We start from the raw sequence: 27,940 nt of genomic DNA on the forward strand, positions 1-27,940 counted from the left end.
GCCAAGAGAAGATAAAAAAGTACAATCAAAGAGATCTAGAGAAATAAGTCCCTGGCCTCAGCTTTCCCATGTGCAGGAAATAAAGCATGGATGAAAGTGGTCCAGAGGGGTAGGATGAGGATGAATGAACAGCTGAGCTTCCTGCCTGTTTCAGCCTTCTCAGTAAAGGCAGCATCTTTTTTTCCTTTTTTCTTCCTTTTTAATATTTTCCCCTGTTTTCTGATTGGATATTTTCTTTACTTACCTTTCAAATGTTTTCCCCTTTTCAGTTTCCCCCTTCCTGGAAACCCCGACTCCATCCTCCCTCCCCCTGATCCTATGAGAATGTTCCTTCCCCCACCCCAAACCCACCTACCTGCCCTCAATTTTGCCTACTCTGGGGCATCTATCTAGCCTTCATAGGATCAAGGACCTTTCCTTCCAGTGATGCCTGACAAGGAAATCCTCTGCTACATAGGCAGCTGGAGCCATGAGTCCATTTGTACTCCTTGGTTGGTGGCTTAGACTTTGGGAGCTCTGGGGTGTCTACTTGGCTGACACTGTTCTTCTTCCTATGAGGTTACAAACCCCTTCAGCTCCTGCATTCCTTTCTCTAACTCCCGCATGGGGGACCATGTGCTCAGTTCAATGGTTGGCTGTGAGAATATGCCTCTGTATTTGCAAGTTTCTGACAGGGACTCAAATGAGACAGACATATCAGGCTCCTTTCAGAAAGCATTTCTTGGCATCCAGAAAAGTGCCAGGGTTTGGTGAATGTACATGGGATGAATCCCCAGGTGGGACAGTCTCTGTATGACCTTTTCTTCAGTTTCTGCTCTGCACTTTATCTCCATATTGACTCCTGTGAGTACTTTGTTCCCCTTCTCAGAAGAATGGCAGCACCCACTTTGATCTTCCTTCTTGAGCTTCATGTGGTCTGTGAATTGTATTTTGGGTATTCTGAGCTTGGGGGCTAATATCTACTTATCAGTGAGTGCATACCATGTGTATTCTTTTGTAATTGGGCTACCTCACTCAGGATGATATTTGCTAGATCTATACATTTGCCTAAGAATTTCATGAATTCATCATTTTTAATAGCTGAGTAGTACTTCATTGTGTAACTAATACAACATTTTCTGTATCCATTCCTCTGTTGAAGGACATCTGAGTTCTTTCCAGCTTCTGGCTATTATAAATAAGGCTTCAATGAACATATTGGAGCATGTATCTTTATTACATGTTGGAGAGTCTTCTGGGTATATGCCCAGGTGTGGTATAACTGGGTCCTCAGGTAGTACTATGTCCAATTTTCTAAGGAGTGGCCAAACTGATTTCCACAGTGCTTGTACCAGCTTGCAATCCCACCAAGAGTGGAGGAGTGTTTGTTTTTCTCTACATCCTCTCCAGCATCTGCTATCACCTGAGTTTTTGATTTTAGCCATTCTGACTGGTGTGAGGTGAAATCTCAGGGTTGTTTTGATTTGCATTTCCCTTATAACTAAGGATGGCCAACATTTATTTAGGTCCTTCTCGACCATCATTCAGAATTCCACAGTTGAGAATTACTTTTGTAGCTCCATACCCCATGTTTAATGGGATTATTTGGTTCTCTGGAGTCTAACTTGTTTTGTTCTTTGTATATATTGGATATTAGCCCTCTGTTGGGTTTAAGATTGGTAAAGATCTTTTCCCAATGTGTTGGTTGCCGTTTTGTCCTATTGACAGTGTTCTTTGCCTTATAAAAGCTTTCCAATTTTATGAGGTCCCATTTGTCAATTCTTGATCTTAGAGCATAAACTATTTGTGTTCTGTTCAGGAAATTTTCCCCTGTGCCCACGTGCTTCAGGCTCTTCTCTAATTTCTCTTCTATTGGATTCACTGTATCTAGTTTTATATGGAGGTGCTTGACCTACCTGGACTTGAGCTTTGTTCGGGGATCTAACAATGGATCTATTTGCATTCTTCTACATGATGACTGCCAGTTGAACCAGCACCATTAGCTGAAAATGCTGTCTTTTTTTCTGTTGGCTAGTTATAACACCTTTATCAAAAATCAAGTGACCATATAGGTGTGTGTCTTTGTTTCTGGATCTTCAATTCAATTCCATTGATCTACCTGCCTGTCATTGTACTAATACCATGCAATTTTTATCATTACAGCTCTGTAGTATAGCTTGAGGTCAGGGATGGTGATTCTGCCAGAGGTTCTTTAATTGTTGAGAATATTTTTCTCTATCCTGGGTTTTTCATTATTCCAGATAAATTTGGAAAGTGCTGTTTTTAATTCTCAATTGAGCTGTAATTTTGATGTGGATTGCATTGAATGGTGTAAATTGATTTAGGCAAGATGGACATTTTTATTATATTAATCCTGTCAAGTCCTGAGCATGAGAGATCTTTTCATCTCCTGAGATCTTCTTTGATTTCTTTCTTCAGAGACTTGAAGTTCTTGTCATACAGATCTTTCACTTGCTTGGTAATAGTCACACCAAGTATTTTATATTATTTGTGACTATTACAAAGGGTATCATTTTCCTAATTACTTTCTTAGCCTCTTTGTGTTTTGAGTATAGGAAGGGTACTAATTTGTTTGAGTTAATTTTCTATCCAGCAACTTTGCTGAAGCTGTTTAATTAGCTTAAAGGGTTCTCCGGTGCCGTTTTTGGGGTCACTTAAGTATACTATCCTATCATCTGCAAATAGTGATACTTTGACTTCTTTCTTTCCAATTTGTATCCCTTTGATCTCTTTTTGTTGTCTAATTGCTCTGGCTAGGACTTCGAGTATTATATTGAACAGGTAGGGAAAGATTGGGCAGTGTTCTCTAGTCTCTGGCTTCAGTGGGGTTGCTCCAAGTTTCTCTCCATTTTGTTTGATGTTGGCTATTTGTTTACTGTGTATTGCTTTTACTATGTTTAGGTATGGGCCTTGAATTCCTGATATTTCCAAGATTTTTATCATGAAGGGGTGTTGGATTTTGTTAAATGCTTTCTCATCATCGAATGAAATGACCATGTTGTTTTATTCTTTGAGTTTGTTTATATAGTGGATTACAATGATGGATTTTTGTATATTTACCTATCCCTGCATCCTTGAAATGAAGCCTACTTCATCATGGTGGATGATCATTTTGATGTGTTCTTGGATTTGGTTAGCAAGAATTTTATTAGGTATTTTTGCATCGATATTCATAAGGGAAATTGGTCTAAAGTTCTCTGTTTTTGTTGGGTTTTTGTGTGGTTTGGGTATCAGAGTAATTGTGGCTTCATAGAACGAATTGGGTAGACTTCCTTCTGTTTCAATTTTGTGGAATAGCTTGAAAAGTATTGGTATTAGGACTTCTTTGAAGGTCTGATAGAATTTTGCATAAAACCCATCTGGTCCTGGGCTTTCTTTGGTTGGGAGACTATTAATGACTGCTTCTATTTCTTGAGGGGTTATGGGAGTGTTTACATCATTTATCTGATCCTGATTTAACTTTTGTATCTGGTATCTGTCTAGAAAATTGTCCATTTCATCTAGATTTTCTAGTTTTATTGAGTTTGTATTATTTCTTTTTGTTTTTATTGATAGGTCAGAACTTTCTTTAAAATACATGTATTTAAATTTATGTGTATGTGTTTTGATTGCATGGGTTTATGAGTATCACAGGCCCACAGGTTCCATAAAGGAAAAGGATATCAAATTTTCTGGAACTGAACTATAGGTAGGGTTGATCCACCTGACATAGGTGCTGGGAACTACACCAGGGTTTGCAGGGAGAGCAGTATAGGTTGTTGGCTACTGAGTCATCTCTCTCTAGTCACTCAGATCACACTTCTATGGTTACGATATGATTATCAAAATATCCTTACTCCAAAACTTATTTTTCCTGAAATCAGTAATGCTCAGATAAGCTCTTGTGTCAGTACCAGCTGGGTACTTACTGGAAACAATGCTTTCCAGGTTCCAACTCCAGAGTTAGTCACTCAGAAACTCTGGAGTACATTGAGAATCTGGTAACCTCAGATGTCCAATGCTACCTTTGAAGCACTAGGCCCGAAGCAGACAAATCAGGAATCTTAGGATTTTAATGTTTGGATTCTAGAAAACACACAACCTTTTCTTTCTAATTTGGTTAAATGTAGTTTACATCTACAGAAAATACTTTGACTCAATGGCATTCTAGCTACTTGTTGAGTCTATCTGGTATTGCAGTTGGTTAAGGGGGAAAAACTAATAGTCAAATGGGCCCATCACCAGGCTCCATCCTCCAACACATGAGAATGAGGTACATATTAGTGACTTCAAAGAAAAGAAAATATTTTTAGCCTAAGATTATATGTGAAAAACAGAATCATGGTACAGGGACTGAGGCAGAGTGAGCTCTTCCTTCTTGCATGTTCATTCATCAGAACAGCAGAGGGGAAGAGCCCAGTGTGACAATTGGGACAAGCCCCATCTAGACCCATCTAGCCCAGAGAGGGATTAGATCCCCATGCACTCAAACAGATCTGGTAGCATTCATGTCAGAGTGCTCCCTGGCAACAGAGGACTTGGGTTCCTTAGTCCTATTCTGGAGAGTGTGCACACCAGTGATGACTCTCTGCTCTGTAGCCCCCTTCAGGGTCCAAACCAAGAGGAAAGCAAGTGATATCATGGAGGTAAGAAAGAAATGGAGTTGCTCCTAACAGGAGACAGAAGACCATGTGAGATTGTTCAAGTTCAGTAGTCTCAAGGAGAGCAGGAACCTGCTGTGCTCTCTCTAAACAAACTGCTATGATTAGATCATTTGAAAGGGAGTCTATTTGCCATAATGCACTAGTGTTGTACCAAGAAACGTTTGTGAACTCCAGAAAGACAACATCAAGGCCAATTCTGATGTAATCCCCTTAGGAGCTCTTCACGTTCCAGCTTGGGCTCCATGCCAACCTTCACACAGCAGGAAGGTAGAACCCTCAGGATAGGTTTAGGCAGTATTTTTAGAGGCAAGAAGAGAGTGTATTGTGTGACACACATCTGTTAGGGGGGCAATTAGGACCTTTAGCATAATGTTGTTTGGAATGTAACCATGAACTAAAATTCATTTTTTTTAATGTTTAGTTGTTAGGAAGGGAACTATCACTGGCAGGCTCATAATGTGGAGATGCATATTTGTTGGGGAATAACCAGGGAATTGGTGCAAGACACAGGTTTTGTTGGGGAGTTAACCTGGAATCTGGTGGTAGACACAGGTCTTATTGGGGCATAGTGTATAAACTGGTGCTAGGTGTTGACCTGTTAGTTTACTTGATTGTAACATTTGGGCAGGGTCTCTAACATGAAGTCTGAACCCAAACGAATTGGTATCTCAGTAGCTGGATCAGGGCTCAGGTAGGTCAACTTGAGTCATGTTTTTTGAAAGCACAGAAGATTCAGTCCCAAATATTTTCCCGGCTCTAGAGTAACAGATATCTATGTAGAAATGGCCCCTGGGAAGTGTTTGTTTTCATCACCCTCGGTTGTGGTGACCAGAAACCTTTGAGTCAAAACCTTTCCCTGTTGATAACAAGCTTTGACTTTTTTAGACAACTTATTCAACTATCAAAGGAACATATTTTGCCCATAGTGCTTTTAAAAAAAGAACATGACAGAAGAAATATTAGAAGAGAAACTCTCTGTCACAGAGAACCCTAAATATTATGCTTCCACATAGGTAGTCAGAAATAATTGCTGTGGTTGTTGAGGATATGTTTACCTACCCCCTCATTAAGCTAAGGAATCACCTGATTTTGAATCATGCAATAATAAAAAGAGGAGTTATATTTGACTTTTTACTGTATCCACTTTACCCTGGAGTTCTGTACATTCGTGCACTTATTGGAGGAAAGAGGTGTCAACACCTCCTCTACGTCAGCATAGAGTTTTACACAAGTCACCTAGGACTTGGGCCTTGTGAAAACTCTCCCAGCCATGCAAGTCCTCTTTGCGCACAAATATTGATGAGAATGCTTGGGTGCAGTAGCCTTCTGAGATCTAGCACATACTCTTTCCAGCAGGCCTCCTGGTCCTCTGGCATGTATAAACTTTGAGGTCACTCTTGGTTGGTGCTTCCTGATTCTTAGGGCTAATTGATGTCTTTGTTAGGGCTTCTATCACTGTGATGAAGAGTATGAGGAAAAGCAACTTGAAGTAGAAAGAGATTATTTCACTTCTCAGTTATAGTTCATCATTAGGGGAAGGCACAGTAGGAAGTCAAGGTAGGAATCCAGAAACAGGAACTAAACCAGTAATCATGGAGATCTGTGGCTTCCTCGCAGGCTCCTCTTGACTTGCTCACATCTTCACCTATTAGAGTTCAGGAACATCTGCCCAGACATGGCAGCACTCATGATAGGATGGTGCTTCATATATCAATCAACAACTAAGAAGATGCATCAGAGGCTTGCATACTGTCCACTCTTAGTGAATACGGTTTCTTCATGAAGACTCTTTTCTAAATAACTCTAATTTTTGTATCAAGATGGCTTAAAGCTCACCAACATGACATAAACTCTACTGATATTAATGAAATTATTATTTTAATTAGCATCTAGATATATTTGTAGCCAAATACTACCACAATTAAGTAAGGGGCATTTTTCAAATTATTATGTACAATTAATTCACTATGAGAGATTAATATACACAGGGATGTTGGGAGGGAGGTGTTTGTGACTTAAAATGCTGGGTGGTTCCCAGTACACACAATATTTAAAGGTATCAATAACTTGCCTTTACTTTTACAGTGAAGAATCTCATAGAAGTCTCATATACGCCAGCCTGGTTGAGCTGAGAAGCCACTTCACATGGAAGTTGGTTATAGAAGATGAGGACATGCCTGATTTGGAATTAAGAATCTCAGAGACTGAGTTCCTTGATAGCAACAACAGCATTAGGATGCACAACCTCCTGGCCTACATGAGACACCTGAAAGGCCAGCACAATGTGGCCCTGCAGAGCTTGAGAGAAGCTGAAGCCTTGGTCCAGAGAGAGCAGTTGTGCAGGAGAAGCCTGGTGACCTGGGGCAACTGTGCCTGGGTGCATTACCACAGGGGCAGCTTGGCTGAAGCCCAGATCTACCTGGACAGGGTGGAGAATGTCTGCAAAGAATTTTCAAGTCCCTTTCGATACAGAATGGAGTGTGCTGAGATGGACTGTGAGGATGGCTGGGCCTTGCTGAAGTGTGGGATAAAATATTATGAACGAGCTCTGGGCTGCTTTGCAAAGGCTCTGGAAGTGGAGCCTGAAAACCCTGAGTACAACACAGGCTATGCAGTTGTAGCCTATTGCCTGGATCACCATCATGGCACTTCTCTAGAACCTTTGAGCATGGCTGCCAGGTTAAATCCAGGAGATGCATACATAAAAGTTCTCCTTTCCGTAAAGCTTCAAGATTTAGGCAAAACAGATGAAGCAGAAATTCACATTGAAGAAACTGCCCAGAATATCATGTCAGACTTATCTTTTTGGATATGTAGCCAAATTTTACCGAAGGAAAGGTTTTGTGGAAGAAGCTCTCAACTTCATTGAGAGAGTCTTTATCTACCTACTTGCATTTCCAGATTGGCCTTTGCCATAAGACACGACTGATTCAAATAAGGGAAGCTACAAATATGCAACCTATAGGTGAGGATAGAGAAAGAGCAGACCAATGCATCCATTCTGCTATATGTCATTTCAAAAAGCCTTTAGAACTGAAACCCACATATGAGATAGCTTATGTTAATCTGGCTGAAATGTGCTTGGAAATTGGTCAATTTAGAGATTCAGAGGACAATTCTTAGAAAGTTTTGAGCATGAGTAACTTGGAAGATCATATGCAGCAAGAGATTCATTTATGCTATGGCAACTTATAATGATTCTGTAAGATATCAGAAGAGACAGCCATCACCCATTACTTAAAAGGCCTGAAAACAGAGGTGACTTCTCACTCCAGGGATAAACTTCTCAAGGAGTTGGAGAGCCTGGCTAAAAGAAGCCTTCACCAGAGTGTTTAAGTCCTGGAAGGTTGAGCCTCCTCTGGTTTGTTTACAGACTGAGAGGGGACACAGATGAAACCAACCATGTCATTATATGAGAAGGCCCTGAGGCTCACAGGACCAGTGAACACTGGGGTTTGAGGTAGAGCTTATTAAGTAGCTTATGCAGTGTGATTATGACTCCCTATTCTACTATTCTTTTGTAGCTGTTCCCTTAACTATAGAGAACCTAATGAAACAAGATGTAGATGATGCCTTTTCTATTTCTGATCTTTCTACAGCCCTGAAATTTTGTCATAGACCTGTGAGTGTGTCAGGCGTGTCCATTCTCCTCCCACGTTACTGCACATTTTCTTTATTAAGTGTGCCTGTGGCATGCATGACCTTTACCATCAGTCTTCCAGTATCCTGACCAAAGGTCACTTAACACATTAAGACTTACTTTTCATGGGATTTCCCAACCTTCAGCAGCATCTGAGAGCAAAATAAATGAGCAATGGTGAGCATTAAAAAGGAGAGGAATTCAAGATATCCTTACAATGTTTCAGTCCTTAGTTCTATTTCATAGAATTTACTGTAGCCATAACCTGCTGGTCAACGACCCTCAACCTAATAATGATCAATGCACCTTTTTGTATTCAAGTGACTGATGTCAGACGATTGTGGTGGATTTCTTTGGTACACATACATTGTTATTTATTTACCTCTAAGAAAGCTTTTAATGTTTCAGGAAGATCGAGTTTAGGAGTAATCTCTTTGGAGTGTGCCTACAAAAAAAGAATGACATAATAGCTACCTGACACTGCTGAGACTACTGAAAGTTGTGTGATATCACCTTGTTATTTTCCTAACCCTATCATATCCAATAAAATCTGCTAATATCACAGAATTTCTAGTGTATTTTGTTTGGAACATTATGATCTGTATTCAGTCTTTGTATGGAAGCAGAACACAGCATAATCAAATGCCATAGGGTTAGGAAGGACAAAGCAAAGATGCTCTGGGAATATAGACACTACTGAATCTCAAAGCTTCCTGGGGAGAATGAAGGGCAAGGGTAGACTTTCAGAAGGATTTCTGAAAAACTCATAAGAAATCATACTAGTCACTCTCTATCGGAAATGCATGTAATATTTGTAAAACCCTGTGTACACACAGAGTTTAAATGGAAATTTGCCATTTGGCTTGATAATGTTCTCCCGAAAGAACCATAGTCTTTCAAAAAAATCCCACTACCAGGCATGAGAATCCCCTTTTGAGTTTTAAGTCAGGGATATCTAAAGGACTCCCAAAACATTTTAGTATACTACTGTTGCTCTTGATTGCCCCCTGAAGGTGGGAAGGTAAATTCCTATTGCTGAAGACACCATGCACTTTAGACTTAAGGCCCAGGAGACCCAAGTTGGATCTGACCTGAAAGCCTCCTACCTGGCAAGTAGCATTTACAGTCTACCAAGATGCTCTTCAAGCTTCCAAAAAATAGAAACAAAGAAAAGTGGAGAAATTGAAGACAAAATGAATACAAAGTTTTGTATGAGGTTGTGGCTCCTATAAATGTCAGAAGCACCATCCCCACAAAGTCTCCAACTTAACTGTTCTCAAAATGACTGAATAAGGACAACATGAATGGGCATGCTAAAGTGGAAAATCTCAGGTGTCCTCAACTTTAGGCAATGAACTATAGGCAACTACAGGATGGTGGGAATTGGAGCTATAACTTTTCCCAGGAGGAGTACACTAGTTGGCTATGCAATACCAAATGATAAGCCCTGCGATCATTTACATGTATCGTTACTCATACTGTGCATGTGTGTCCCTTCCCCCCACAGCATTTAGCTGTGACCCTCCTGGCTGGCAACCCCCACTCTTCCCCTGGCATTATCTCAGGCCCTTGTTCCATTGGGAACAATACAGCCACTTTCACCTTAACTACCAAGGCCGCCTCAGGGCAGTTTCACCTGGAGACCAGCAGAAACCTGCATGACTGGAAGCAGGCAACCTGCCGAGAAGAAGATCCAAAGAACTCGAGGCCTTTTGGGGGGCAGGGTGGTTTTTCAAAGACTATAAATATTGGCTTAATAATAATAAAGTCAGTCTCTATCGGCAACTGTCTTCTTGACTCATTTCTCTTTCGTCCCCTTCCCATTACCCCCAGAATTCTCTTCCAGGTAATCCGGTTCGCATGTGGCCGCGGGTGGCTACACATGTGTATGTGTGATACAACATAGATAGGTAGAAAGGATCATAGGAGAAAGAATCTATAGATAAAATTACATTGAGTCTTATACTTTTGGATATGCTATCTACCACCTTCTAAACTCATATTGTACAATGAGAAAAGGTTAGGAACTAGTAACAATTCTGTGAGAATGCACAAACCTCTTCATACATGGTCCTGTGGCTTGTGTTGTTTCCGTGTTTGTTTGTTTGTTTGCTTGCTTGCTTGTTTAAAATTTCACCATGCCTGTCATATAATAACTGAGACAGGTGATGTCTTGTGCTTATGAGGGACATGTGCCACAAGCATGTAACATATTATTAGAATTATTCAATAAATGATGACAGATGGGGGTCTGTGAAAAGAGCGCCTACAGGGTCGATTTATTTATTGTGCAATTGTTTCTTATATTAGCCTCTCATTTAAGCATAAATATGATTGACTTTAATTAAAATTACATCTACCTGTACTGGAGCATGATATTCTGATATATGTATAAACTGTGGAATGGCTGCATCAACCTACAAACTTGAATCACCTTGAATTTTTTTTTCATATTAAGAACCTTCAGAATTTACTCTTTCAATAATACTCAATATTATTGTCTTCATCTTCCATGCTTTATTGTCATGCTTCTACAAGTAATTTTTCTTAAGATAGGGTCTTGCTGTATTGTTCAGTCTGGCCTAAAACATACCATGCAATCTAAGCTTGACTGCCACTTTTCATCTTGGGACAGAAGTGTGTTACTAATCCATGTTTACTTTTTAAATATAGCATTTGGTCAATCTCAAGCTCCCTCCAAGGATTCATTTCTTGATCAGTGTATTTTGTGTCTATCAGAGGCTGCTTGGTGTATGCAGTTTTTGCACATTTCTAAATCTAGAGAGGCAGATCTGTATATTGTCAGGGTCTTCCCCCAAGATACACATCTCCTAATAAGTTTCCATTTACTAAACTAACTAGGAAATCATTTCAGGATTTATTTCAGATATTTTGTCAGAATTTAGTTCCCCATCTAAGGGAAAGAAATTTATTCAACAGCTAATTTATTTATATGTTATACCTCTGTAGTGCATAACCAGTTGGTATAAATTATACCTATAAATTGATTAAAACATGACTTGAGAGCTGAGCTTGTCTATTAATCTTATTAATTTCTTTACCAACCCTATTCCACATTAGCAGGTGAATGTCAGGTCCACTTAAAACCAACCAAGGACATTTATCATGACAAAAAAAAGAACTTAATTAAATCTTTTTTCTTAACTCTTAGTCCTCTCTCCCTGAATGATTGCTTGATTTCTCCTATGAATCAAGCCTCTTTAGCCTCTTTTTAATAATTGTTTCCCCAGTGACTATAGGACCACAATTGTTTGGCCACTCACTTGCCCCTCCAGTGACACAGGAGCAATGAGGTCTGTGAGCTCCTTGAATCCTCTTCCCGGGGTTTCTCCTCAGTCGGCCTGTAGTTGACCCTAGTTCCGGTCCCTGTTCAGGTACCACTATGACCCATCCAGCAGCTCCAGTTATTCCAGGGTCCCTAAGGGGCACTACCTGAGGGTTAAAACGGGGGAGAGAAGGAAGGAGACCAGACAGAGGGGCTTCAATTGTCGAGGTCTTGTTTAATGTTCTGGGGTACACAGGTTTTAAGCTCTCAGAGGAAGAGCTCTTCTCAAGGCAAGAACAAAGGAGGGAAGGACAATCTTAGCAGTTTCAGTGGAAAGAGATAAGGGTCCTCCAGTGGAGACATCTGATGTTTGCATTGTCTGGAGCACCCCGCAGTTATCTCAGGACTTCCTTCCACCAGCAATCACGGGAGAGGCTCTTCTTTGTATTACTCAGGACTTTTGCCCTGTCAGTCCTCCGTGCCGAAGTGAGGATCTCTAACGGCTTCCCACAGCTAGGGAGAAAAATATCATGGTAATTGTGTATCTGGGATAGGCTGTAACAGATTGTCTGTAAAAAGGAACTGGTTGTTAATCAGCATAGTTAACTCAACCTTGGAGCATATTAGGTAGCTGTTTTACCTTAAAAGAAATTTTAAACAAGTTGAAAATTTTGGACACATATCATGAATGATAGGGAGAAAAATAAGCATTAAATAAAGAAGCAAGAAATTCTTGGGTCACCCAGCCATTGAACTAAGCACAGGGGCCCCAATGAAGGAGCTAGAGAAAGGACCCAAGGAGCTGAAGGGGTTTGCAGTGCCACAGGAGGAACAATGATATGAGCCACCCAGTAACCCTGGAGCTCCCAGGGACAAAACCATCAACCAGATAGTACACATGGTGCTAACCATGGCTCCAGACACATAGACAGCCTTGTTGGACATCAAAGGGAGGAGAGGCTCTTGGTCCTGGAAAAGCTTGATGCAGCAGTGCAGGGGAATACCAGGACAGGGAAGCAGGAGGGTGTTGATTGGGGAACAGGGGAAGGGGAAATGGCTTATGGGACTTTCCTGGGGCCAGGACAGGAAAGGGGAAATCATTTGAAATATAAGTAAAGAATATATCTAATTTTAAAAAACGGAAAAAGGATAAAGAAAGAAAGAAAAGAAAAGCAAAGCACAATTTAGGTATCCCTGTAGGGGGAGCAAGCATTTAAACAAAGCATCAAAACCCTTGGCTTAAGGGCTTCAGGTGTAGCTTCCTAGGCTTAGGTGAATGGAGGATGGGTTTTTTTTTTTTCTTTGTCTTGGAAAGGAGATAACCAAAGCTCAGGGAACCAAGCACTGGCTGGCAGACATAGCAGGCAGAGAGCCAGAGCTAGGGTTGTCATCTGAAAAGTAGCTCTATGGGAGCTCAGCTGTGGGACTGTGGGAGGAGCAGAGAGTGGAGGCTAGTGGTTGGCAGTAAGGGCCAGCAGAAAAAAAAGGATGCCTTCCTGGGGCAGACAGAGAGCAGAGATAAAGGGCGGGGGAACAGTAGTGGAGTCTGTGAACTTTTCTTCTGCAGCAGAAACCTATGCTAGAGCAAGGAACTAAGGGAGGGGGAAGAAGCTGGACAGGGACACATGGGGGGAGGAGAGAGAGAGAGAGAGAGAGAGAGAGAGAGAGAGAGAGAGAGAGAGATCAGAGGAAGACCTAGTTTTTGAACTTGGTCTTATTACTCAGGGCTTGAAGTGCATCTGTGTGTGTTCCAGCTGAGGGTCTGCTCACTGCACAGTAGTGGTGGAGGGAACCTGCATCCTGCCAGAGTTTACCTGCCCTGTGGGGGACAGATACTAGACTAGGACTGTTGAGTGACCCCATGCCACAGGGTGGGTGTCTAGCCCTGAGTGGCTACAAGACCCCAGTCACCATGGGTGAGGAGGGAAGAGTTTGTTGGTGCCCCTTAGCCTCACAGGGCTGTGAGTTCTTCAGACTTCCTGTGACACTACTGGAGGTTGCAATAGTGCTCATAAAGTTCTTGTTCCTTGTGGGAAGCCACTTTATCCAGCGCTATTGCAAGATGGCGCTGGTAGGAAATAGCTAGTCCTGGTAAACAACTTTAACACACGTGCAGTTGGCAAACAACTGTAACACACATGCAGCTGGTAAACAACTTTAATGACTCAACATTGGCATGCTAATGAGGTGAACCTTAGTTCTCCTATCACAATGTGACATGCCCCTAAGCGAGGGCTGCTGGGCTATATACTATATAAGGGCTACAAAAGACAGGCTTGGGGCCCCGTGTAGAAGAAGAAAAGGAAGGTCCTAAATAAAGTGCTGCAGAGAAGAACCTGGTCGTGACGCGTCTTTCCTTGCGGGACAAGGTTAGGCACCGACAGTTGGTGGCCCGTCCGGGGAAGGTTCAGAACTCTCAGCCTCAGGAGTGGTACCAAAAAGCTGTACAGTAAAGAATGTCCGCAGAAGAATCCTGCAGAAGAATCCTGTTGCCGTGTGTCGTTTGTGAGAGACAATAGGCGCGCGACAAGTGGTGCCGAAAGCCGGGAACTACATCTCTGGCACCCAGGGAGACCCTTCAGTGTGCTGAATAGGATTCAGAACTGCGGTAAGTTAAAAGGTAAGCTTCGAGAGACATGTTCCCATTAGCAGGAGAGCATGTCAGAAACGGAGCGAAGTGAAAAAATAGAAGTTAAAAGATAAGCTCCGAGAGACATGCTCCCGTTAGAAAATATTCAGGAGAGTATGTCAGAAACGGAGTGGAGTGAAAAAATGGGAGCGCGCAAAAAGAAAAAAAGTTGTTAAAGTAAAAGTAAAAGAGATACAAAAAGAGGAAGATATGTCGACAGAAGAAAAAGCAGTTGTGCCCTGGGAGACGAAGTACAAGTCACCCGGAGAGGATACTTTGTATCCATTAAAAGCAGTTGTGCCCTGGGGGATGAAGTACAAGTCACCCGGAGAGGATACTTTGTATCCATCTAAAGAATTGGAAGCCTTAGAGCTGGTTAGCAATGACTCTGAGCAGCAGTTGTCAGAGTCGGGAGAGGAAGAGTTAGAAGAGGAAGCAGCTAAATATGAGGAAAAAAGATATGGGCCTGGGTGGGAAGCCACCGTCAAGAAACGGAAAGCTATTAACTTTGCTATGGTGGCCTCTGCTCCCTCGCCTTATACAGGAAGGAAGTGTGAAACACTGGGCAAATGACTTTTGTTTGCCCAAAACGCGCCTAGCAATCAGGTGAATGTTTCCTGTGTTTGAGGATGAAGGCACTATGGCATGATGCCTGCCAGGCACAGGCACGCGCAACAGGCCATGCCATTAATAGAGCAATTGGTTTTTGAACAATGTACCAAAGAATGCCGTACTGCAATCATTCTCTGGAAGTCTAAGGGGCTGCAGGCTTGGTTAAAAGCCTGTAGAGAAATAGGAGGACCACTTACTAATGCTGGACTGGCCGCAGCTATACTACAAGGACAAAAACGGCCTGGCCTCTCTAATAGAGGCATCACCTGCTTCCAATGTGGGAAGCCTGGTCATATAAGAAGAGAGTATAAAAATCAACGTCCTGGTTTTAGTCCAAAGAGAGTCCCAGGACTATGTCCAAAGTGTAAAAAGGGAAAACACTGGGCAAATGAATGTAGGTCAGTAAAGAACATAATGGGGAAATCTTTGGATGTGTCAAAAAACGTATATCGGGGGCCCCATCCTCAGGGCCCTCAAATATATGGGGCAACCAGCTCCCCAGTGAACTGGGCTCACCAGAGATTCCCAGGAGAGCCACTCCGGGTTCCGCAAGCTTGGAACTCCGTTCCACCTCCAGAATTGTCATAACCCCGCAAATGGGGGTGCAGTCCATTCCTTCTGATTTCCATGGCCCATTACTGGCTAATATGGTGGGGCTGCCTTTAGGGCACTCCTCCACTACACTTAAAGAACTAGTGGTACATCCTGGAGTTATTGATCAAGATTATGAGGGCCAGTTAAAGATCATGTGTTCCTTCCCTTGGGGTCTCTACTCTATCTCCCCAGGTGACAGAATCACACAATTGCTTGTTCTGCCCAGTTGTCATGCCCAGTTTAAATCAGGAGATACAAGGAAAGGAAGGAGGGATTTTGGTTCTTTAGGCACAGATTCAGCTTATCTCATGGTTGATTTACACACTTGTCTCTAATTATAGAAGGTAAAATATTTGAGGGGATCTTAGATACAGGAGCAGATAAAAGCATTATCTCTACTAAATGGTGGCCCACAAAGTGGCCCATTACTCAATCTTCCCACTCGTTGCAAGGCTTGGGATATGAGGCGAGTCCAACTGTTCTAAGCCCTTAAAGTGGAAGGCCCCAGAAGGACAAGAGGGTAGTTTTGTCCCATATGTTCTTCCTTTACCGGTCAACTTGTGGAGAAGGGATGTCTTAGCTGAACTGGGGCTTAGACTTATGAATGAGCATTCTCTACCAGCACAGAGGATGATGAGAGACATGGGCTATGTCCTGGGAAAGGGTATTGGCAAAAATCATCAAGAAATTGCAGAACCAATTCAGCCCATCGTGAAATCCAATCGTCATGGTTTGGGTTTTTCTTAGGGGCTGTTGAGGGAACTATGCCCATACCGTGGATAACAGAGGAGGCTGTATGGGTTCCTCAATGGCCTCTCTCCTCTGAAAAGTTGGAGGCGGCCCATCATTTAGTAAAGGAACAGTTGCAATTGGGGCATTTGGAGCCTTCAAGTTCACCTTGGAATACTCCTAACGTCCCCACGATCCCTGACTATAGAGGCAATGGAGGCCCTCAAAAAGGTTGAAAAGGCTATTTTGGAGGCTCAATTAGTAAGGATACAACCTGATGAACCTTTTGAGCTATGTGTATTGCAAACTGCCATACTCCCCACTGCAGTGCTATGGCAGAATGGTCCTTTATTGTGGATTCATCCACACGCCTCTCCAGCTAAGACTATAGAGTGGTACCCTTCAGCAGTGGCAAAATTGGCCATAAAAGAACTAAAAGCAGCTGTAACTCATTTTGGTATGCCTCCAGCAAAAATTGTTATACCTTATACTGCAGAACAGCTCCAGGTACTAACTGCTGTTAGCCCCGCCCTGCAGATTAAGGCAAAGCAGGGGGGAAAAAGTTAGTGGTGGAACAAAAGGAAAGAGGATTTGCATAGTAATCAACTAAAAATGAACTCCGCGGTTAGGAACCATGGGAATTACAAGTAAAAAGTTCTCAAACCTGTTTTTAAAGCAGCAGGCACCCTGCTAGCCTGCTTGATTAATTGGGAGCAGTTTAGATTCTGCCATTTATTAAGCAATAGCAGTGATAGAGGAAACTTGTTGGGATAGAGACTTCTGCATCCAATTTGTCTGGCTCTGCACTAAGTTATCTTAGAGATGGAAGATTCTAAAAGAAAAAGACTTTGAATCTTCCACAGAAGGCTGGATCACACCTGAGGAATTTATGCAGCCTACCCGAGCTAAATTCTCTAGAAGAAAATTTATTCCTTAAAAGTCAGACAGTTAAAACAGCTGGACAAAGAAATTCCTGGGCTCTCCTCCCCTCCTACCTCTCTCCACATGGTCATGGCCAGGATACGGTGTCTCACAGTTGTTAAACCTCTTTCTCTTTTTATGAATTTAATATGGGTTTAAAAAATAAAAAAAAGCAAGACACTATAGAATAACTATCAGTGGTTGCCACTATCTCTTTCCTCCCTTCTCTGGCAGAACTCCCAGAAGAAAAAGAAGATAAGAAGTTAACTCTTAAACAAGAGAAAAAGCAGGTTTCTGAAAAGCAGTTTTTCCATATACAGGACATGGTATCAAAAAGTATAATAATAATAATAATAATGATGATGATGGTTAAAAGCTAATTTCAAAACTCTCCAAGAAACAGAAGAAAATGGGAGACGTCCTATTTTCTCTCTGAATCCTAATGGAGATATTCTTAGTTCTGGTTAAGGTATTTGGATCTTTTTGGGACATCAAGTTCCATTTCTATCTGTTGCCTATCTTTGGTGCACCAAACTTGTCTATATGTGTGTCAATTCATGTTGTCTATTGTTTGAGTGGCTGAATGATTGTTCTGTTTATGTTATGTGTTGAAACGAAAAAATAAAATGGTAAAAAAAGAAAAAAAAGCGTTATCTACTGGCACTCCTGCCAGCCTACAATTTACACAGAAGAAAATGATTAAAGGTGCTTCGCATTCTTAACTATGAGTTAAAAACAGCTCAAGAAAAAGCTACTTTTTAAGAGGCCAGCAGCATCAAACTTAATGGTTAATTCTCCTGGAAAAATTTCTATCATGATGATGATTCGGTTCAAAGTGCTTTATTCCCCTAAAATTACAGCTAGAAAAATATATATTTGGTTTAAATTAATGAGATTTGTGTAATTGCTTCATCTTTATTTCTAATTGGTCTTAAAGGTATAAATCTTTTACATGCCTTGATTATAGGGTATTGACTCATAAGCTATTGGACATGATTTAAAAAATATAATGATAAAAGATAAGTTTAAAACTGACAATTTAGGATTAAAGCTATCTTAAGCAACACGTGGCATGACAGAAGCCAAGAAAAACAGATCTCTAAGGTTTTTCTAAATTGACATAATGTTTTATGTGATTCTTATTCTAGAACTCAGACTTATACAAAATAAGACTTAAAGTAATGTCCCTTCAATAAGTTACACTGTCATACAATCAAACACACAAGCTGATAGACAAACCTTACAATATAAAAGTAATGTGTTTGCCATTAATTTTAAGGAGAAAGATTGTTTACTCCTTGCAAGATTGATGGGTATAGATCTGGCCTTATCTTACAGGCTTCACCTAGAGACTTCTGGCCAAAAGAACATTTTTAACAGATTCATACAGATGTGGTTCAAAATAAAGTTTTAAACTTAGATCCATAAAATAAGGCTATATAAAAATTATAAAGACATTAAAATTCGGCCTTAGATTCACCCCGAATATTAACACAGGAGGCTAGAGTAGCCCTCAAGAGAGTAGAACAGTGGTTACAAGACACAGTGTTGTTTCGCTGCAAAGAAGGAGAGAAAATTGCTTTATGTATTTTGTCTACCTTTTTGCTACCTACAGGCCTGCTATGGCAGGAAGGTCCCCTGTTGTGGGTGCATCCTAGAGCTTCAGCAGCAAAATCTATTGATCATTACCCTACTACAGTTGCTAAATTGGCCCTTCTAGAGATACAACAATGTATACAGTTTTTTGAAAAGAATCTTACATTACTGATCATTCCCTATACTGCTTCTTAGGTGCTTCTTTTGTGTGAAACAATTAATGACTGGGCCATATTGCGCTGCTGTTTTGATGGATTAATAGATAATCATTATCCCAGACATCCTTTGCTTTCATTTTTTAAGGAACATCCTGTGGTGTTTCCAAAAGTAACTACACAAGCACCCTTGCTGGGTGCCCCCAATATATTTACAGATGGATCAAAAACAGGCTGTGGAGCTTATATGATCGAGCACAATGAGCCCATTTTGTGCCAATATCAGCCTGGTTCCCCACAGGTGGTTGAGTTACAAATTGTGTTAGAAGTTTTCAAAAAATGCTCCTTTCCATTTAATTTACTTTCAGATTCATCTTATGTGGTAAATGCTGTTAAGATATTAGAAGTAGCTGGCTCCATAAAACCTACTAGTATGATAACTCATCTTATAAAAGAATTACAGAAAATTATCTGGTCCAGGGATTCAAAATTTTTTATACAACATATTAGAGCCCATTCTGGTCTGCCAGGACCACTGACTAAGGGCAATGACCTTGTTGATCAATGCACCAGAATGGAATATGACTTCCTGGCCTCATCCCTAAAAGTTGCATGAAAATTTCATCAACAATTTCATGTTTCAGCTAGGACATTACAACAAAAATTCCATCTTTCCCATGCAGATGCACGACAGATTGTGCTAGAGTGCCAACAATATATAGTTTTTCACCATTCCCCAGGTCTAGGAGTTAATCCAAAGGGCCTATTGCCCCTAAAATTATGGCAGATAGATGTGACTCATATATCTGAGTTTGGAGTCTTAAAATATATTCATGTCTCTGTGGATACATGCTCTGGCATTATTCATACTACTGCCATGAGTGGAGAGAAGGCTCACAATGTGATTGGACATTGCCTTAAAGCATGCGCTGCCTGGGGTCAGCCTTGTCAGTTAAAAACAGATAATGGTCCAGCTTATACTGCTCAGTCGTTCCAGTCTTTCTACAAACAAATGTACAGTTAAATCATGGCCTTCCCTATAACCCCCAAGGTCAGGGCATTGTAGAGCGTGCCCACTACATCTTTAAGAAATGCTTAATAAAACAAAAAGGGGGAATTGGCTACAGCATAGCATTTGCCCTCTTCTGGTGTGTCTGAAGACAGCTACAATATACTTATTTATAATTTAATCTTTAAAAAGGTGCCTGGACAGGACCCTTTGGGACAAGACACATAAAGTGTGTATCCCAAAGAGGGTATATAGAAACATTCAGATATACAAGCAGGTTTATTATTCATATCATCAAAAAGGTAATGGCTTAAAAAACAATTTTACATCTTTATATACATCAAATTATAAAGATTTGTTCTTGATGTACCACATAATGATGTTGATTCTAAAGGACTTAATTAACTTTTACAGATAATTGATACTCATATTTCTAATTTAAAATATCAAAATATGTGCATATAACTATAATTCATTTTGGAGCATCATTTTCATAAATGGCTCTTCTGAAGGAAAAGCTAGATATCTTGTTCATCCAAAGGGCTCATGCCCTGAGTAATCTGTCATCTAGCGTTGCTCATGCAATTGATGTGCATGTGAGCCTTTATGGTCAAATGAAAGGAGGCTTAATGGTTATAAACCAAAGAATTGATTTAGTACAAAACAAATTGAGACCTTGTGGCAGCTAGCCCAATTGAGATGTCAGTGGAAGTATTCTAGTTTATGCATTACCAACATTCAGTATAAAAATTGTACAAGAGCTGCGAATTTGTCTAAACAAATGTCTAAGTATCTTTTAGGAAATTGGACTGGTGAATTTGACGCCCTGATGGAACAACTGCGTGTGGCCATTGTGACCATGAATTCAACACGAGTTGATGCTTCTCTCGCAGAGGGACTACCTTCCTGGATTACATCGGATATGACCCACTTTAAGGAATGGGCGGGAGTAATTGGGGTTGGCATGCTTTTATGCGGAGGGACAGTGTTTCTGCTGTGGTTGGTGTGTAGGTTGCGTGCCCAACAGCAACGTGACAAAGTGGTCATTGCACAAGCCCTAGCTACACTCGAATTGGGCACGTCATATTATTGGAGAGCGGGCAGAGATGTTAGCCATGGCGCCCTTATGTGCTTAGCAGCCTTTTTTTGTTTATGGTGCTTCTGTCGCATTAGAAGAGAACAAACTGCACACAAAGCCGTAGTTTACCAGGCACTCATAGTCATGGACATCTGGCTTGCCTCCCTAAAAAATTGATAGCCTTCGCCCCAGGGTATGCCTCAAATTAACTAACTTCCAACGACACCCCAAGACGGGCAACTTCTCAACGCTTGGACCAACCTAGGACATGGGGCCCGGTGGGCGATAGGGTAACCCTTTGACGGGTAAGGCCAAGTGGGGACTGAGATGACCTAAGACAGGGGTCGTTGGTTACCACCTTCCTGGCAACCCGATTAGCCCCTTCAGGGGACGGCTTCAATAAAATAAAACAGGGGGAGATGTGGGAAGCCACTTTATCCAGCGCTATTGCAAGATGGCGCTGGTAGGAAATATCTAGTCCTGGTAAACAACTTTAACACACGAGCAGTTGGCAAACAACTGTAACACACATGCAGCTGGTAAACAACTTTAATGACTCAACATTGGCATGCTAATGAGGTGAACCTTAGTTCTCCTATCACAATGTGACATGCCCCTAAGCGAGGGCTGCTGGGCTATATACTATATAGGGGCTGCAAAAGACAGGCTTGGGGCCCCGTGTAGAAGAAGAAAAGGAAGGTCCTAAATAAAGTGCTGCAGAGAAGAACCTGGTCGTGTCGCGTCTTTCCTTGCGGGACAAGGTTAGGCACCGACAGTTGGTGGCCCGTCCGGGGAAGGTTCAGAACTCTCAGCCTCAGGAGTGGTACCAAAAAGCTGTACAGTAAAGAATGTCCGCAGAAGAATCCTGCAGAAGAATCCTGTTGCCGTGTGTGGTTTGTGAGAGACGATAGGCGCGCGACAGTTCCTCACCACTAGGGCTCTCTTTGCTGAAGACTACCTGATAACATTTCTCTATTCCTGGAAATCAATGAGATCTGAGTAGGAGTTCAGAGGACTTTGCCTCCTCTGAAGAGCTTTATGCATGTACTCCATTGTTAATCTTCTCAGTTTTTCCATCCTCTGTCTTCTCTCACTGTTGTCAGCTTCTCCTGTATTCTGCAGCTGCTCTAGTATGTTTCTGTAATGGCTCATGACCAAGCAGTAGAGGGGACTGTTGTGAGCTGTGGATCTCAGTGCTTTTCCAATATATTCAATAGCTCTGTCTAGGTTACCCCTTTTCCTGTAAAGCTTAGCAGCCTTTTAGAGGACCTCCATCTGGTTAGGAGCCTTTTCGAGGGCATCTTTCATCAATCAGATTCCTTAAGCTTCTTCTCCCATCTTGTGCAGTTTCAGGGCCAGGAGAACTTTCACATGCTGGTTATGAGAACTCAGCTCCATGGCCTGCTTCAGAGCATCCTCAGAGACCTGCTTCTCAGGTCTTTCTTGTAGGCGGAGCATGGCAATGGCTCTCCCAGATGAGCACTCTGGATTCTTGGGCTTCCCTTCCAGAGCCTTTTCAAAGCACATTTTGGTTCGTTCATTTCTTCTACACTTTAGGTCTTCCTCACATTCCATGCAGTAAGGATTTGCAAACTTTTGGCAAACTTGTCTCACCTTGTCAACATAAGCCTGAGCTTCTGAGAGATTGCCCATGTGATAGTAGATCCAAGCACAGTTTCCCCAGGTGACCAGATGTCTAATTTCTGCTTGATCATCATGCTCTGGCTTCAGTAAATCTTCAGCTTGCAGTAAGCATTCCAGGGCTGCCTCGTTTTCTCCATCTAGGTACCTTATATAGGCCAATAAGTCATACATTGTTGCTTTGTATTCAAAGTTTAAATGTTCAATCTGGTTGTACACCCTGTCTTCCATATGACTGGACATACTTCCTTCCTTGAATAAATTCCAGGTGAAATGGCACTTCAGCTGTGGAAGGATTTTTTCCAGAGATTCCCTGCTGACCTCACTGTGGAGAAAACACACATGGTCACCATGATAAGTACCTGCACATCTTGTGCATCTTTTGATGTTTAACTTTACATAGTAACTGGACTGAGCCCCAGGACTTTGAAAAATCAAACACCTTTTTGTGGGAGCTGGACTCAGAATATAGTGTGGGCCATTGGCTTTAGGGTATGTTTATTTTCTCGCTATCCTTTCTAATTGCTAATTTCTTAGACCTGACACACCAATTAAACATTCCAGCTTTTTTTATGTCTGCACAGTTTCCTGTCTTCCACCTGGCACCCATTTGTGGTACTTCATGTGAAGAGATTCACACAGCCAGTATAGGAGCTGTTTTCTACACTCAAGGAATGGGAGACTTGTTGGTGACTACTTCATCCACAAGTAAGTAGTACTCCCATTACAGCACGTGTATTAAAAAAAAATCTGTGGTCCTTTTAAAAAGTTCTATACCCATGTCCCTTCTTTGCCTTACCTTAGATCTACATATTTAAGAGTTTAGAATTCGCTGCAATTTTGCACTTTTTCATTATAATTTTTTATTTTCTATATTCTTTGTTTACATTCCAAATGATTTTCCCTTTCCTGGTTTCCCCTCCCCATAAGTTCCCTAAGCCCTCTTCCCTCTGCCCATTCTCCTATCAACCCCCTCCTACTTCTTTGTCCTGGTACTCTCCTACAATGCTGGAACAAGCCTTTTCAGGATCAGGGACCTGTCCTTCCTTCTTCTTGGGAGTCATTGGATATGTGAATTATGTCTTGGGTATTCAGAGTTTCTGAGCTAATAGCCACTTATCAGTGACTGTATTCCATGTGTGTTCTTTTGTGATTGAGTTACCTCACTTAGGATGATATTTTCCAGTTCCAACCATTTGCCTAAAAATTTCATGAATTGATTGTTCTTAATTGCTGAGTAGTATTACATTGTGTAAATATACCACATTTTTTGTATCCATTCCTCCATTGAGGGACATCTGGGTTCTTTCCAGCGTCTGGCTATTATAAATAGGGCTGCTATGAACATAGTGGAGCATGTGTCCTTATTGCATGCCGGGGAATCCTCTTGGGTATATGCCCAGGAGTGGTATTTCAGGGTCTTCTGGAAGTCTTATAAATAGTTTTCTGAGGAACAACCAGACAAATTTTGAAAGTGGTTGTACTAACTTGCATTCCCATCAGCAGTAGAGTGTTCCTCTTTCTCCACATCCTCGCCAACCCCAACACTCTCCTGAGTTTTTAATCTTAGCCATTCTGATGGGTGTAAAGTGAAATCTCAGGGTTGTTTTGATTTGCATTTCCCTAATGACTAATGATGTTGAACATTTTTTAAGGTGCCTCTCAGCCATTCAAAGTTCTTCAGGTGAAAATTCTTTGTTTAGCTCTGTACCCCTTTTTAATAGACTTATTTGGCTTTCTGGCGTCTAACTTCTACAGTTCTTTGTATATATTGGATATTGGCCCTCTGTCAGATGTAGGGTTGGTAAAGATCCTTTCCCAATTTGTTGGTTGCCGTTTTGTCTGCTTTAAAGTGTCCTTTGCCTTACAGAAACTTTGCAATTTTATGAGGTCCCATTTGTCAATTCTTGATCTTAGAGCATAGGCTATTGGTGTAATATTCAGGAATTTTCCCCTGTGTCCATGTCCTCGAGGGTCTTACCCAGTGTTTTTTCTATTAGTTTCAGTGTGTCTGGCTTTATGTGGAGGTCCTTGAACAACTTGGAGTTGAGATTAATATAAGAAGATAAGAACGGATCAGTTGCATTCTTCTGCAAGATGACCTCTAGTTGAGCCAGCACCATTTATTGAAAAGGCTATCTTTTTCCAACTGGATGGTTTCAGCTCCTTTGTTAAAGATCAAGAGACCATGGTGTGTGGGATCATTTCTGTGTCTTCAATCGAATTCCATTAATCTACCTACCTGTCACTACCAATACTATTGCTCTGTAGTACTGCTTGAGGTCCAGCATACTGATTCCCCCGGAAGTTCTATTACTTTTGAGAATAGTTTTAGCTATCCTGGGTTTTTGTGTGTGTGTATGTGTTATTCCAGATGAATTTGAGAATTGCTCTTTCTAACTCTATGAAGAACAGAGTTGGGATTTTGATGGGGATTGCATTGAATCTGTAGATTGCTTTTAGTAAGATGGCCGTTATTACTATATTAATCCTGCCAATCCATGAGCATGGAAAATTTTTCCATTTTCTGAGGTCTTCTTTGATTTCCTTCTTCAGAGACCTGAAGTTCTTCTCATACAGATCTTTCACTTGTTTGGTTAGAGTCATCTCAAGATACTTTATATTGTTTGTGGCTATTGTGAATGGTGTCATTTCTGTAATTTCTTTCTCATCCTGCTTATCTTTTGCGTATAGAAAGGCTACTGATTTGCTTGCGTTGATTTTATAACCAGCTACTTTGCTGAAGTGATTTATCTGCTGTAGGAGTTCTCTGGTGAAGTTTTTTGGGTCTCTTAAGCATACTATCAATGTGTATTAAGTATACATCTGCAAATAGTGATAGCTTGATTTCTTCCTTTCCAATTTGTATCCCTTTGACCTCCTTATGTTGTCTAATTGCTCTAGGTAGAAATTCCAGTACTATATTAAAAAGATACGGAGGGGGGGGGCAGTCTTTTCTAGTCCTTGATTTTAGTGGGATTGCTTCAACTTTCTCTCCATTTAGTTTGATGTTGGCTACTGGTTTGCTGTATATTGCTTTTACTATGTTTAGGTATGGGCCTTGAATTCCTGCTTTTTCAAGACTTTAGCAATAAACGATGCTGAATTTTGTCAAATGCTTTTTCAGCATCTAATGAAATGACCATGTGGGATTTTTTTCTTTGAGTTTGTTTATGTAGTAGATCACATTGAAGGATTTCTGTATATTGAACCATTCCTGTGTCCCTGGGATGAAGCCTACTTGATCATGCTGAATAATCGTTTTGATGTGTTCTTAGATTTTATTGGCAAGAATTTTATTTAGTATTTTTGTGTAGATATTCATAAGGGATATGGATTTGTAGTTCTCCTTCTTTGTTGGATCTTTGTGTGGTTTTGGTATAAGTGTAATTGTGGATTCATAGAATGAGTTGGGTAGTGTTACTTCTGTTTCTATTTTGTGGAATAATTTGAAGAGTATTGGTGTTAGGTCTTTTTGGAAGGTCTGATAGAATTCTGCACTAAAACCATCTGGCACTCTGCTTTTTTGGTTGGAAGACTTTCTAAGACCCCATATATTTCTTTAGGAGTTATGGGACTGTTAATTGATCTATTTGATCCTGATTTAATTCTGGTATTTGGTATCTGTCTAGGAAATTGTCCATTTCCTCCAGATTTTCCAGTTGTGCTGCATATAGACTTTGTAGTAGGAGCTGATGATTTTTTTGAATTTCTTCTCTGTCCCTGTGTACCTGTTGATGCCTGTCTGGTCTGCCTGGTAGTAAAGATGGTGGACGCCATGTGGACCCCCTCCAAGTGCCGATCACTCTGTAGTGCCAATGGCCGAGGACAGGGCTTGTTTCTGGGGTTCAAATGCTATACTAATGCTGATTCTTGAATGGCCCCATGCTTCCACCAAATACCCTGCTCCTGTCTGTTCTTGAGTTAGTTTCAGGAAGTAGGATCTTCCCTGACTCAGATGTGTCACAGGTCTACCACATCAGATTGAAAGGGGCAGTGGCTATTAACCTGCTCCTGCTAGTTCTCTAGAGAGTATTAGGTAGTGGGATCTTTCCCATGTCAGATGTGGCACAAGTCTCTGGCTGAGCTGGCTGCTTGGTCACAGGAGCCAAGACGGTATTGATCTTGGACCCCAGGGCCCTGTCTAATCTTGGGACTCTGTGCAGATCAGGCATTCCCCTGGCTGAGCTGCTGAAGCCAAGATGGTGCTGGCAACCACAATTTTTCACTTTAATCAGAAACAAAAGCTGCTTGTGATTCAGGACAGAAGCATGGTATAATTTGAGAGGCTCTAATTCTTTATCTCTGTTATACTTTACAGAGTAGCAGGTGCACATCACGAAGAGGAGGGATCTGAAAATGTTCTTCCCAAATCTGATAAAATAAATTTCAAAGCTTAGCACAGTGGTGCACATTCCCAATCCCAGCAGTCAGAGAGCAGAAGTCAGCAGATGTGTGTTCATTTGAGGCCAGCCAAGGTTACATGATGAGACCCTGACTTAGAAAAGAAGAAAGAAAGGATATACACATTCTCTGAGATATAATCATGAGCTGGAGTTTTGCATTACAGAATTACCCATGAACACTCTTGATGAGGAGTCAAAAGTACATAAAGATAAACCACAAAACATCAATGCACAAATTCTTATTTAGTCTTTTTATATATAAGAAACTACAATGGAGCTAGAACTCTAGGTGTTGTCTTATAGGTCTCAGATTTCCTGAGGGAGATGGTTGTGAAAGAGGCATGTCCCAAGCATGTTCAAGGCCTTCCCTGATGTCAGCTCTTCCCTGCATCTGTCATTACACAGACTGAGTGTAAAGGAGAAAGATGCTGTGCCAGCTAATTTCCATTGTCAATCTGATGGGATGTATAATTACCATAGAAACACACATTTGTGTATATCTATGAAGGTTGTTAAACAAATTTAACTGTGCAGTACAAATCTCCCTAAGTATGGGTTGAAGCCTAGCATGGGTCAGGGTCCAAGACTAGATTAAAAAATAAATGAAATCAAGCAAGCTGGGCACCAGGATTCACCTGTCTCTGCTTCTTTACCACATACAGTAACACCAGCACGAACTCTTACAACTCTTACAAAGTCATAGCTTTGCTGCCATGACTGTCTCCTCAAACTCCGAGCTGGAATAAATTAATGTTTTCTTCCTTAAGTTGCTTTCATCAGGTCTCTTATCACAATACAGTAAGCAATATAACTAAAACAGAGAGACAGACATAATAAAAAAAATTCATAAGGTGTGTTAGGGGAAATTTATACATATGTCCATTTACTGTCTAGACACTGAAAGACTGAAATAGAAAAAGCTACACATAGAATGAAAGATTTTCATGAGACATGAAGGAGGCTCGTACCCAGAATGTTCCCGGTGCCTTCCTGGGCCCCGT

The 27,940-nt window shown here is 41.2% G+C and overlaps 2 protein-coding genes and 2 pseudogenes across 14 annotated transcripts in view; 2 read left to right on the forward strand and 2 right to left on the reverse strand.

Moving 5' to 3' along the window:
• Positions 1-27,940, forward strand: part of LOC127688231 (interferon-induced protein with tetratricopeptide repeats 1-like) — a 180,368-nt gene that overhangs the window by 90,653 nt on the left and 61,775 nt on the right. The gene's annotated exons all lie outside the window — the stretch shown is intronic.
• Positions 1-27,940, reverse strand: part of Ifit2 (interferon induced protein with tetratricopeptide repeats 2) — a 130,653-nt gene that overhangs the window by 17,075 nt on the left and 85,638 nt on the right. The window lies entirely within an intron of this gene.
• On the forward strand, positions 6,733-9,109 carry LOC127688356 (interferon-induced protein with tetratricopeptide repeats 1-like; annotated as a pseudogene).
• Positions 21,707-22,708, reverse strand: LOC127684454 (interferon-induced protein with tetratricopeptide repeats 3-like; annotated as a pseudogene).

The sequence above is a fragment of the Apodemus sylvaticus genome, chromosome 1, assembly GCF_947179515.1.
Source record: "Apodemus sylvaticus chromosome 1, mApoSyl1.1, whole genome shotgun sequence".
Classification (NCBI taxonomy): domain Eukaryota; kingdom Metazoa; phylum Chordata; class Mammalia; order Rodentia; family Muridae; genus Apodemus; species Apodemus sylvaticus.